We start from the raw sequence: 13,505 nt of genomic DNA on the forward strand, positions 1-13,505 counted from the left end.
GTGACTGGTTGCTGGGTGATGGCAGGAGTGCTTGTATCTGGGTGGTATTTTTAACCTCAAACCGTGCTTAAAACTCGTTCAGTTCATCTGGTAGAGAGGAGTTGTTTTGGCATATCCGCAGCGGGGGGGGGGGGGGGGCTTGTAGTCAGCGATGGTATGAAATCCCTGCCACAAGCGACGTGTGTCTTTGTCATTTGTGAAGTGGCTATTAAGTTTTTGTACATACCGCCTCTTCGCTTCCCTGATCCCCCGGGATAGGTTACTCCGTACCAGTTTGTATGCTGCGTTGTCCCCAGATTTAAATGCAGCTTTCCGGACTTCCCCAGTAGCCAAGGTTTCTGATTGGCACGCCTCTTGACGGTTTTAACCACCGTCACATCATCAATGCATTTATTGATGTATTCGATGACGGATTCTGTATATTCTTGGAGGTCAATGCCACTGTCACCTGATGCTACCTCTCTGAAAATGGCCCATTGTGTGGTTTCATAACAGTCTTGCAGTGCTGCTGTGGCTCCCTGTGGCCATATTCTGACTTATTTGACCATTGGCCTGTCCTGTTTCACCCTGGGTCTGTATGCAGGTGTGAGCATAACCGCCAGGTGGTCAGAGTTGCCGATATGGGGGAGGGGGGCTGCTTTATATGCATCTTTAATGTTTATGTACACCAGGTCTAGTGTGTTCTTTCCCCTGGTTGCAATGTTCACATGCTGGTAGAATTTAGGCAGAACAGATGTAAGACTTGCCTGGTTAAAATCCCCAGCTGCCATGAAGAAAGCATCGGGATGTTCCCTCTGCTGCTCACTGATGTTGTTGTAGAGTTCTGTCATAGCATCCTTCACGTCCGCGCTCGATGGCACATAGACGGCCGTTATGAAGACTGCCGTTAGCTCCCTCGGTAAGTAGAAGGGTCGGCATTTCACAGTCATTAGCTCTACGTGGGTGAGCAGTAAGTGGAAACCACCACGGCATCCCGACACCATGATCTATTGACATACACAGCCAGACTGCCCCCCCTTGACTTACCAGCTAGCGAAGCTACTCTGTCAGCTCTGTGTAGTATTAGCCCATCCAGCTGGATCGCAGCGTCCGTGATGTTCTGGTTCAGCCAGGTCTCCGTAAGGACGTAGACACAGCAGTTCTTCACGCTACGTTGAGTAGCTCTCCATGCTCTGATGTAGTCCATCTTGTTGTCGAGGGAGCGGACATTTGCCAACATGAGTGTAGGCACTGCTGATGTATATGGATTTGCGACTAGCCTAGCGTAGACTCCTCCGCGCTTCCCCCGCTTCCGCATCCTGTTACACCGCTTGCGGTGATTCCTCACCAATGTTGTTCCAGATGCAGCCGCGGTTTTCCATGGGCCTACGCGGCGCAGAAGTCCCAGCTCGCCCAGAACGCTCCATAAGTGTTTGTTACAGCAAGAAGCTTTGTTGTGAGTGTCTAACAGGAACTGTCGCTCATACTGCCACACATACATACTCTCTCTCAACACACATTCTCCAGTCACACCACTCGCTCCAATAACACGCGAAAGCACTGAATTTCCACTGAGAGAGGCCGCTGCAAACACAGGTCGCGCCGCCATCTTGTTCACTCATAGTGGCCAGAATATTTTCTCATTGTTTTTCAGTTGAAAGCATCACTCCTGACCATGTGGTGTGCTACATCGCTAGGTCCTCTTCTTTTTTTCTGTCTTTCACGTTTATGCTACACAAAGTACAACTTTGTCTGCAAATTTGTTTGTCATCAACAGAACAAATTTTATTGAAGGCGGAGCTCCCAACTAAACACCAGTTCCCACTTTAGCGATAAATCAGGGTTATTTCAGTCCTTGAAGGTAACCTTATACTTTATTTCACTAATGCATTCCTATCACTAGGACAGGAATATAAATCCTCCATCTTTAAAAGTAAGCTTCTGCAGTGAAGGTCAAATATGAATCACTCTATGTAAATAAATCTATTGGCAGGCCATTACTGAACTTTGTACAGTTTTCTAAATTGTACATGTAATTTAATTTAATCATATAAAATTGTTCCTGACTTCTGCTAACTTTATTACAGTGGTAATGATGTTTATTTCAGCACATCAGTGTAGAGGCTGAAAACCACGCCATCAAACTCATGTCCCATCATTTTTCAGGATCTGCCAATAGTGTATGGATTAATAAATTCAAACTGCAACACATACATTAATGTATAAACCATTCGTGGCGCTACCATGTTACAGCAGGAGATCAAAGATGAAGCAAACTGCTGAATGCTACCAGATATATTAGTCATTTAATGATCTAATCAGAATCATTGTACTATAGATACCATTTTAAGTGCAAAGAAAACAAAATGCATTGCTGCATTTTACTGTTGAAACTATTGTATATTTTAGAAAGAAATTAGATGCACACTTGACGAAGGAAAATATTACATAGATGGGAAAGAGTCATGGAAGTAGTTTAGAATAGATTTTATGAGATGAATATTGCTCTGAGCTGGTGTTTGGAGTGAACGATTTTCTTCTATATTGGTGTATATGATGTAAAGAAAAAAAATCCAAAGATGGATTTCTAACCCTCAAGAAGCAGATAGAGACGAACTACTGCAATATCCAAATACTGAGAGGTCTTAAAAAACATTGGTGATATAGTCCAAGGATTCCAAATTGCACATCTACACACACCCTGCCAAATGGGCAGGAGATGACTTACTCATAGGTTATGTTGTAAATTCTGTGTATTTGTCCTGTCCATTGCTTTGTATTCTTCCCACTATAAAATTACCCAATTCTATCCAACACCGTGGAGAATTTGTGCGACCAGGCAAATAGCAATTTACAAATTACTTTTTTGTAAAACATAGGGCATTGGGCTTGTTGTACATTAGCAAAGAATTGAAGAAATAATACAACAGAGAAAGAGGCTATTTTCTCCATCAAATCTATGTTGGTTGTAGATCCTAGGCATGCCCAAGATTCCACTAAAGTTATGTTGTAGCCAATGAGTAGAGCCAGGATGTTTAGGCACTAAAAAACTCTGCAATAGGCATGCAAAAAGGCATAATAAAATTACAAAAAAGGCATGAAAAAGGCATTTATTTCCACAACCAAAATATGGTCAAAAATAATAATATATAGGTATAATACATTAAATGACCACAGTTGCCTGGTTGCACATAATTACTAGCATTCTGGTGTTGAACTATTCCGTCTGTCAGACAGAATATGCTTCAGTTGTGAAAAACTTCTTTCTACCCCAGCTGAGGTCACTTTTGCATACCCAAAACAAGCTACAGAATATATTCATGTCTATATCCTGTACATTACAACTACCTTTGAGAACTTTAGCTATGTTTTGTATTTCTTCAAGAACTTTGTTAACTAAAATCACTCTCTTACATTTTCCTTGTATGTCTTTACCTACATCGTCAAGAACTTTACGAATATCGTCAGTTACTTTGTTGAAAACCTGCAAGTTATACACTAATGTTTTGCCACATTTCTCAAGGGAAGTGATAGTTTGTGGGAAGTTTGCAAAATTGGAAGCTATAAACACAAGATGAGACTTTTTTTGCACAATTTCACTGACGATCCTGATTGCAGCAGATTCTTCTTCTTCAAAACAGTTAATAATTTATTTTATCTTTTCAAAATTTGCAGTATAGTAGAGTACAACAGAGAGCCATGTACCCCACCTAGTCAAAATGGGCTGAGGAGGTAGAGGAATCTCAGGTGCCATTTCCTTGTACAACTGCACACGTGACGATACTTTGAGGAAGATTTTCTTGATATTGGAAACTAGGCGATCGACATTTGGAAACAAGCTACGTATGTGCTTGGCAATTCTATGAAGTCCTTGAGCTAAGCATGTCAAATGCAACATTTTGTGGAATAAAACTTTGTCACAAACAAAAGTACACTCTTGTGTTTTATATGTTACAACAAGTGAAGATGGCAATAACTGGGCAATAGTTGAGCAGTTTCACTTCCCCAATACTTCTGATGTCAACAAATAATCCTTTGATGGTTGACCTGCCTCCAGTGCAACGATGACCACATTGGCAACATATCTCCCCACAGCATCAGTTGTCTCGTCTCGTCTCGTCTATTGAGATCCATTTTTTGTTGCATGCAAATTCATCTCTAATTTTCTGCACAAGAATGTTAAAGTTGCTGTCAACATAATATTTCCATAATGATGACTCACTTGGTATATGTTCCTCTATGTATTTCTCTAAAATACCTCTGAGAGATTTGTTTCCAATTTCCACAGTAGAATTCCAGCATCAATGAATGCTTTGCACAAATCACTCGAAAACTCAGATTTGCGACTGGAGCCAGCAGTAAATGAAGTGAGGAGACAAGCTTGGGTATTTTGCTTGGGTAGTCTACACCCTCCTCTCCCTCCCCCTTCCCAGCTATCCTTCTAGTCCTAGTCTCCACCTCTTCCTTTCTTCCCCCCCCCCCCACATCAGTCTGAAGAAGGGTCTCGACCCGAAACGTCGCCTATTCCTACTCTCCACTGAGCCTCACCCGCTGAGTTTCTCCCGTATTTTTTGTGTATCTTCGATTTTTCCAGCATCTGCAGTTCTTTCTTAAATAGATCTTGGAGAAGACTGAACCAGTGGGCAGCAGCATGAACGAATAAATGAGCGATGGTGGTGCCCCCGGTTTTGCCCCGGTGGTGGAACTTTCGCATTATCATTATCATTATCATTATCATTATTATCATTACGCAAAATCCTTTATTCCATAATCTTGTTTTTTTTGTGCATGTTTCAAAGGTTTCAGTTTCAAACGTCTTTTATTGGCACGTGTACCAATTAAAGTACAGTGATATGAATTACCATACAGCCATACTAAAAAAGCAACAAGACACACAACTACATAAAAGTTAGCATAAACATCCACAACAGGGGATCCCCCACATTCTTCACTGTGATGGAAGGCAATCTTCTTCCCTGCAAATCTTCTTCCCTCATTTTTCTCCCACGGTCGGCGCAGTGGAACCATCCGTCGAGGCGATCTAAGCCCCTGTGTCGGGCGGTCAAAGTATTCCCACATCAAGGCGGTCGAAGTTCCCGCGTCGGGGCGGTCAAAGCTCCTGTGGTTTGGAGTTCCTGAAGTCGAACTTTGACCAGAGAACGCAAGGTCCACGATGTTAAAGTCCGCAGGCACCTGCGTACAGCTCAGAGGTCGAACCCTGGCAAAGGAATTACGGGCTCCGTGATGTTATGTTCGCAGGCACCCATGGTGGAGCTCTCAAAGTCGGTCTCCAGCAAAGGCTGCCAACTCCCCGATGTTAGGCCGCAATGCGGACGGAGATACGATACGGAAAAAAATGCATCTGCGTCGAGGTGAGAGATTAGTAAAAGTTTCCCCCAACCCCCTCCTCTACCCCCACATAAAACAAGCTAAAGAACACTAAAAACATAAATTTAACACATACTAAAAAAAACGAAGAAGAAAGGGACAGACAGACTGTTGACATGTCATGAACATTTTGAAAGTACAATATTTCTGCTGCACTGGATCATCCGCAAAACATCAGTCACATTTGAGATTCAGTGAACTAAATATGTATGATTTAATTCAATTGATATGTGGAGAATAGAAAAACTAATTTTAAATAAAATCAAATCATACAATTAAGCGATTGAAACATTATTTCTTAAATCTCTAACCCTGGTGAAAAGGCTGTGTGCATTCACACTATTTGTGGCCTCTTGATTTTATGCACCTATAAGATCACCATTCATTCTCCTGCACTCCAAGCAATAAAGTCCTAGCTCCCACTTCTCCTGAGAACCCAGGCTTTCAAGGTGGTAAAAGCCTCGTAAATCTCTGCACTCTTTCCAGTTTAATGGCATCTTTCCGTTAGCTGTAGTCCTAACCAATAATAATCCCACTTGACACCATTGAATTGAATTAGCTGCTCTAAAAGCAGAATGCTGCACTTGTATTTAGTTTACATGAAATAAATACTGGATGAAATATGGGAAGTATTATGGTTACAATGGAGCTTTAAATAAAGCCATTAATTCTATTTTAATTCAACAACACAGAAATCATGACTCATGGTGCTTATGTCCTGTGCATCGGGTACAATAGCATTTTGTCCTCTGACCACATTACTCAATTGCAAATTACACGTATAATCACCAAACAATTGCCTGCATATTTACAGATGCACCTGCCCGTTCTGGTAAATCTGCTTCAATTTTCAGGCTTGACAATTATTATTAAAACCAAAACTACCCCACATCATTTTGATAAGGTGCTACACATGAGGCTGCTAAAAAAGATAGGAACCCATGGTATTAGAGTCAAGTTACAAGCATGCATAGATGATTGGGTGACTGGCAGAAGCAAAGAGAGGGAATAAAGGGGCCTTTCCTGGTTGGCAGCCAGTGACTTGTGGTGATCTGCAGGGATCACCACTATTTTTCTTGTTTTATGTTAATGATCAGGATGTTGGATTCAGTCTGAAGAAGAGTCTTGACCCGAAACATCATCTATTCCTTCTATCCAGAGATGCTGCCTGTTCCGCTGAGTTACTCCAGTATTTTGTGTCTATCTTTGGTTTAAACCAGCATTTGCAATTCTTTCATACAACAAGATGATGGAATTGATGGCTTTGTGCGCAAGTTTGTGGATGATATGAAGATAGGTGGAGGAATAGGTGGTGTTAAGGAAGCAAGGAGTTTGCAGAAGGGCTTGGACAGTTTGGGATAGATTGAGAATGGACAAAGAAGTGGCAGAGGGAATACATCATACCAAAGTGTGCGGTCATGCACTATGGTAGATGGAATGAAGGCATAGTCTATTTTCTAAATAGTGATATGATTCAGAAATTATAGTTGCAAAGGGACTTGAGAGTATTGGTCTCAAGTATTATACTGGTGTACGTTTCCCAAAAGTTAGTTTGCTGGTTGAATCGGTAGTAATCCAGGCAAATGTAATTTTAGCATTCATTTTGTGAATATAAAAGCAAAAATTTAATGCTGAAGCTTTATAAGCCACTCGTCAAATATTGTGAACCACATATCAGATGATGTGGTGGCAGTGGAGAGGGTCCAGAGAAGGTTTATGAGAATGATATCACGGATGGTTGGGTTAATGCATGTAGAGTGTTTGATGTCTCTGGGCCTGTTCTCACTGCAGCTGAGAAAGATGAGGAGGGGTCTCATTAAAACCTGCTGAATAATGAAAGGTCTAGAGAAGACAGAGTGAATGTGGTGAGGATGTTTCCAGTAGTATGATAGGCTCGGAGGGGGCTCGGCCTTTGAAAAGGACATACCTTTAGAATGAAGATGAGGAGGAATTTCTTTGGCCAGAGGGTGGTGAATTTGTGGAATTCATTACTTAAAATGGCTGTGGAGGGCAACCTTATTGGGTATTTTTAAATCAGGATTAGTAGGTTCTTGGTTAGCAAGAACATCACAGGTTGCAGGGAAAAGACAGAAGAATGGGTTGAGGGGGAAACATAGATCAATCATTATTTAATGGAGGAGCAGACTCAATGAGCTGAATGGCCTAATTCTGCTCCTACATCTTATGAATTTATAAACCTATGAACATGGGTAAAGACAGTTAACAGCATTGACATTCACATGGGCAGAAACCGGTGAGAAAATGCCAACACTTGCATTGTGCTCTCAACAGGTAAGCGCACCCCTCATCACTACCACAACCCTCCCTTCCCTTTCCTATTTACCCACCTTATTGTAAAATTAGTAATTGATCTCTTTGTTAGGTTAATTGGCTGCTGCAAATTGCCTCTGTTACAGACATGTGTCAGAAGAATCAGGGAGAAGTTAATAGATGAGAGAAAATAGATTAGCAAGGGGATAGGATTGACAGGATTGCTCAGAAAGTAAACATAGACGTTGGCTGAATGGTCTCTTGTACTGTAAGTAATAATTTGACGTGGGAGAAAATGATATTACTGATATTCTTACAAGCACAGATAGGAGTCATTCTCTGAATGTTTCTCTGAATCTAGGGGGCGCTGACCTGTGCGCGGCTGCCCAGCCAGCAGCTGTCTGTCTTTTCATCTTTTTTTTTTATTTTTAGTTAGTTAAAGTGTTTTTGTTTCTGGAGTTCTAGACTTTTTTATGTGGGGGGTGGGGGGGGGGGGGGAAGGGGGAAACTACCTTTCAGGGTCCCTACCTGGTCGGAGAGGTAGCTTTTCTCCGGGGTGCAGATTCGACCCGTCCTCGCGGCCTACCAGCGGGCCTGGAGCGGCGTTTCCTGTCGGGGACCGCCCAGAACCACGGCTTCGGCAGCGGCACAGCGCTGGAGCGCTATCGTGGAGCGGGCGATGCCTTGTCCGGGTCGCCGTGCTGGAGCTCCGGTGAGCTGAAGACCGCCGGGAACAACATCGTGGAGCTGCGGGTCTGAGGAGCGGCCAGCCGCGGACAGCGACGCTGAACTGTACACCGGGAGCCTGGGATCTCGCGACGAGATCGCCAGTAGTGGAGCTCCAACCGGCGCGGCCTTGTTGGCTTTGGAAGCCGCGGCCTCCAGTACGGAAGCGGCCGTTCCAGGTGTCCCAAGCCGCTGTGAGGATTCTCCCGACGCTGGAGCACCATCACCCGGCGAGAACGGCCAGGAACATCGGGCCTCCGTAGAGGCAACTGTGGAGGCCTCAATAGGCCCGACTATGGGTGAACTGGGGTTGGGGACTGGACTTTGTGCCTTCCCTCATGGTGGGAGCCATTGTGGGGGGATGTTCTTTATGTTTAAATCTCTTATTAATGTTATGTCTGTATTCTTTCTTTATGTGCTGCATTGGCAAGAAGCATTTCACTACACCTAGGTGTATGTGACCAATAAATAACCTTTGAACCTTTGAACCTTTGAATTTTGGATGAGATGGACCGGGGAAAGTCGGAAGACAATGTTATTATAATAATCATAATTTTTATGATTGTTATTAATTTTATTACTATTATTATTATTATTGTTGTGATTATTATTATTTTTGTGATTATTATTATTATTATTATTATTATTATTATTATTATTATTATTATTATTATTATTATTATTATTATTATTATTATTTTTTTTTTTTTTTTTTTTTTTTTTTTTTCTGTGGAAATAGCATTAAGGGCTTTCAAATTATTTTTCTTCCATATACCATTTCACAGAATGTTCCAAAGAATGTTTGCAATCATGGTACCAAAGTTAGATGATGTAATAAAGGTAATAAATGTAATAAAGATGTAATAAACTCTCACCATAGACGGCACCACTGTCTCCCCATCTCCCCAGGCCCGCAACCTTGGCATGATCTTTGATTCCACCCTCTCCCTTGAGCCTCACATCCGCCATGTCATTAAAACCTCCTTCTTTCACCTCCGCAACATCGCCAAAATCAGACCCTCTCTCTCACCTCTCTCTGCTGAAAGACTCATCCATGCCTTCATCTCCTCCCGACCTGACTACTGCAACTCACTAATCCTTGGCATCAGCTCCACGTACATCAACCAACTCCAACTGGTCCAGAACGCAGCCGCCCGACTCATCACCCACACCAAATCCTGGCATCACATCACTCCAGTCCTCAAACAACTTCACTGGCTTCCCATCTCCCACCGGATCACCTACAAAATCCTGGTCCTCACCTACAAAGCCCTCCACCATCTGGCCCCCCCATATCTCACTGACCACCTCTCCATCCACAAGTCCAACCTCCGCAGTTTTGGGGACAGAGCCTTCTCCAGGGCAGCTCCCAGGCTCTGGAACTCCCTCCCCCAACTGATCCGCAATTCCGTATCCCTCACCATCTTCCAGTCCCGCCTCAAGACCCATCTCTTCACCTCTGCCTATCCTTAGCCCCATGTCCCCCTCCCTTTTCATCTGTGCTTGCATTGCCTCATATTGTGTTTTGAATTGAATTCTGTCTTTAATTTGTGTACTAGTCATGTCTCTACTATTTATTTCATTCCCCTTACATGTTTTTCCTCTACTTGCTAAATTTTTGTAAGGTGTCCTTGAGACTCTTGAAAGGCGCCCATAAATAAAATTTATTATTATTATTATTATTATTAATATATTTACAATGACATGTTAGGATTTATTTCATGGAATTATCACGCAAAGAAATCCATTGGCCCATCATATCCTTTTGTGCCGCTGTTAAAGCAAGCTCATTTCCATTCCTTATTCCCTTGAGCTCTGTAATTTAAGTTTCTGCCCAATCTACTTTGAAAGCCCTCATTAATGCTAATTCCCCACCACCCACAGAGGCACAGTGTTTCAGATCATAACCACTCTGTGCTTAAAATAAATCCTCACATTCCTTCTCTATCTAGTGCCCATCACTTTCAATCTGTATCCTTGAATCTTCTGCTCTATGAACAACATGGTTCTATTTACCCATCATGTATTGTACTATTAAATCTCTTCTCATCCTCCTTTGCTCTAAGGAGACATGTCCCAACTATTGAATTAACCCCAGGGCAATAAATTTGGATTAATTCAATGGAAACATGAAATGGGAGTTCTTCAGTTCTGTCTGTTCCCTTTTTTCTTAAAACAATGGGTTGTTTGCTGGAGGATGAGACGGATGTTCGGCAACTGTGGCAGGGCTTGAATGCCATCACCTCCTACAAGTCGAAATCAGGAGGCAGCTCAAACGACAGTGAAGCATCACTCCCTGACGAGCTCAATGCGTTCTATGCATGGAGAGTTCGATAGGGAGAACACTGATGTGACTTCCCGAGCCCCTATTCGCCCTGACGGTGTTACAGTCACAGTCACAGAGGCAGATGTCAGAAGATCCTACAGGTGGGTGAAACCTCAGAAAGCGCCTGGACCTGATGGTATAACTGGTCGAGTTCTCAAGACCTGTGCAGCCCAACTGGTGGGAGTTTTTGCAGACATTTTCAACCTCACAATTCTGAGGTCTGAGGTTCCCACCTGCTTTAAGAGGGCATCAATAATACGGTGCCCAAGAAGAGTAAGGTGATGTGCCTCAATGACTATCGACCGGTGGCACTAACGTCTGTGGTGATGAAGTGGTTTGAGAGGTTGGTTATGGTGCACATCAACTCCTCCCTCAACAAAAACCTCGACCAAAAACAAGAACAGTTCGCCTACCACCTCAACAGGTCAAAGGAGGATGCAATTTCACTGGCTCTCCACTCGGCATTGGACCACTTGGACAATAAAAACACCTACGTCAGGCTGTTGTTTATAGATTACAGCTCGGCGTTTAATACCATCATCCCTGCCAAGCTGGTTACCAACTCCTGGGCCTGGCTGGCCATCCGCGAGTCAAGGCGCCAGAGGGTGGAGGGCTTTACCTGAGCCGGCTGCCTGCCCCTTTTCCTGGGATACGTCTGTGCCCACGTGTGGTTAGAAAGGGAATACGCCCTGTCCACGGGCACCCTGAGGGTGTTCCGTGACCGCTGGGCTCCGCAGGATGTAGAATGTATCCTCAATAAGGATTGTATCATAATTGTATAATAGTTTATTATGGATATATGTTTGTATTGTTTTATTGTAGTGTAAATATTATTTTTTAATAATTGAATACATTTTTTGATTAAAAAAAAAAAGCTGGTTACCAAGCTCACGGAACTGGGCCTCTGCGCATCCCTCTGCAATTGGATCCTCGACTTCCTCACCCACAGACCAGTCTGTTCGAATTGGAGGAACCACTTCATCCTCAGTAACAATCAGTACAGGAGGGCCTCAAGGCTGTGAGCTCAACCCCCTGCTTTACTCACTCTGTACCCATGACTGTGTAGCTGGTCATAATGCGGACTCCATCATCAAGTTCGCCGACGACACCACTGTGGTTGGACAAATCACAGATGGGGACGAGTCAGAGTATAGAAGTGAAATCGACCGACTGACCAAATGGTGCCAGCACAACAAACTGGCTCTCAACATCAGTAAGACCAAGGAACTGATTGTGGACTTTGGTAGGGGAAGGATGAGGACCCACAATCCTGTTTATATCAACGGGACGTGGTGGAGAGGGTCAATAACTTCAAATTCCTGGGCGTGCATATATCAGAAGATCTTTCCTGGACCCAGCACAACGATGCAATTGTAAAGAAGGCACATCAGTGACTATACTTCCTGAGAAGATTACGGAGATACGGCATGTCGAAGAGGATTCTCCTAAACTTCTACAGGTGCATGGTAGAGAGCATTCTGACTGGTTGCATCGTGGCCTGGTTCGGCAACTTGAACGTCCAGGAGCGAAAAAGACTACAAAAGGTTGTGACCACCGCCCAGTCCATCACCGGCTTTGACCTCCCCACCGTCAAAGGGATCTCTCGTAGTCGCTGTCTCAAAAAGGCAGCCAAAATCATCAAGGACCCACACCATCCTGGCCACACACTTATCTCACCACTGCCATCAGGAAGAAGGTACAGGAGCCTGAAGCCTGTAACGCCCAGGTTCAGGAACAGCTACTTCCCCACAGCCATCAGGCTATTAAACCCAATGAATAAGCTATGAGCTCTGAACTGCAAAAGACTATATTATTATTTGTTATCTATATTACTAAAAGTCTGATCTTGACCACTTCCTGTTGTTCTGTATATTGATTTTAGAAAAAACTCTGCCACTTACGGCTGTGATTTTTGGCCATCTTATCAGAGTCCCCCTCCGCTGCGCAGGGCAAGAGGATTTTTCCCATCGATGAAAAATAAAAGAGTTATTAATGTTTAAATAAATGTTGAGTGTAAGTGTATGATCAAGAGTTTAACCGAGTTCCCACGTGTATGACAAGTTTGCCGTTAACTTGTCATTTCTGCGATGTTCCAAGTTCGTCTCCCGAGTTACTCTTGAGCCAATCCTGATTGAAGGTTTGTTTTAAGAAGCAACAGTGTTATGTTTTAATAAGCAACAGTGTTAAAGAAGTGTTAAATGTTGAGATTCTCTCTCCTGAAGGCCACACCCCTTCCGGAGGGACTATAAAACCCGGAGGTGTTGAATGCCTCAGTCAGTCTCTGCAAGATGGGGGAGCGAGAGGGTCACATCTCTCAGTCTGAGCTGTGAATAACACTGAACACATGTTTACTAAACTGTAAGTAGTTTTACTGACCTGTCAGTGCCCTTAATGTGGTTTGAAAATATAGTTTGGAAATGCTAAAGCTGTGTTGCCTTTGGTTTGGAAATGCTAAACCTGTGTTGCCTTTGGTTTGGAAATGCTAAACCTGTGTTGCCTTTGGTTTGGAAATGCTAAAGCTGTGTTGACTAATTAAAGTTGCCTTGCCTAATTAAAGTTGCCTTGCCTTCTATATAATTACGTCTAATCTTGACCCTGTTTGCGCTTTATGTTGATTTTAGAAAAAACGCTACCACGTACGACTGTGATTTTTGGCCACCATACTCAGAGCCCCCCTCCGCCCATCAGGTGCCGAGGATTTTTCCCATCAATGAAAAATAAAAGAGTTATTAGTGTTTAAAAAATGTTGAGATTCTTTCTCCTATCAATCACGCCATGAAGGCCACGCCCCTTCTGGTGGGGGGGGGAGGGACTA

Source organism: Amblyraja radiata, chromosome 6 (genome assembly GCF_010909765.2).
Source record: "Amblyraja radiata isolate CabotCenter1 chromosome 6, sAmbRad1.1.pri, whole genome shotgun sequence".
NCBI classification, from domain to species: Eukaryota; Metazoa; Chordata; class Chondrichthyes; order Rajiformes; family Rajidae; genus Amblyraja; species Amblyraja radiata.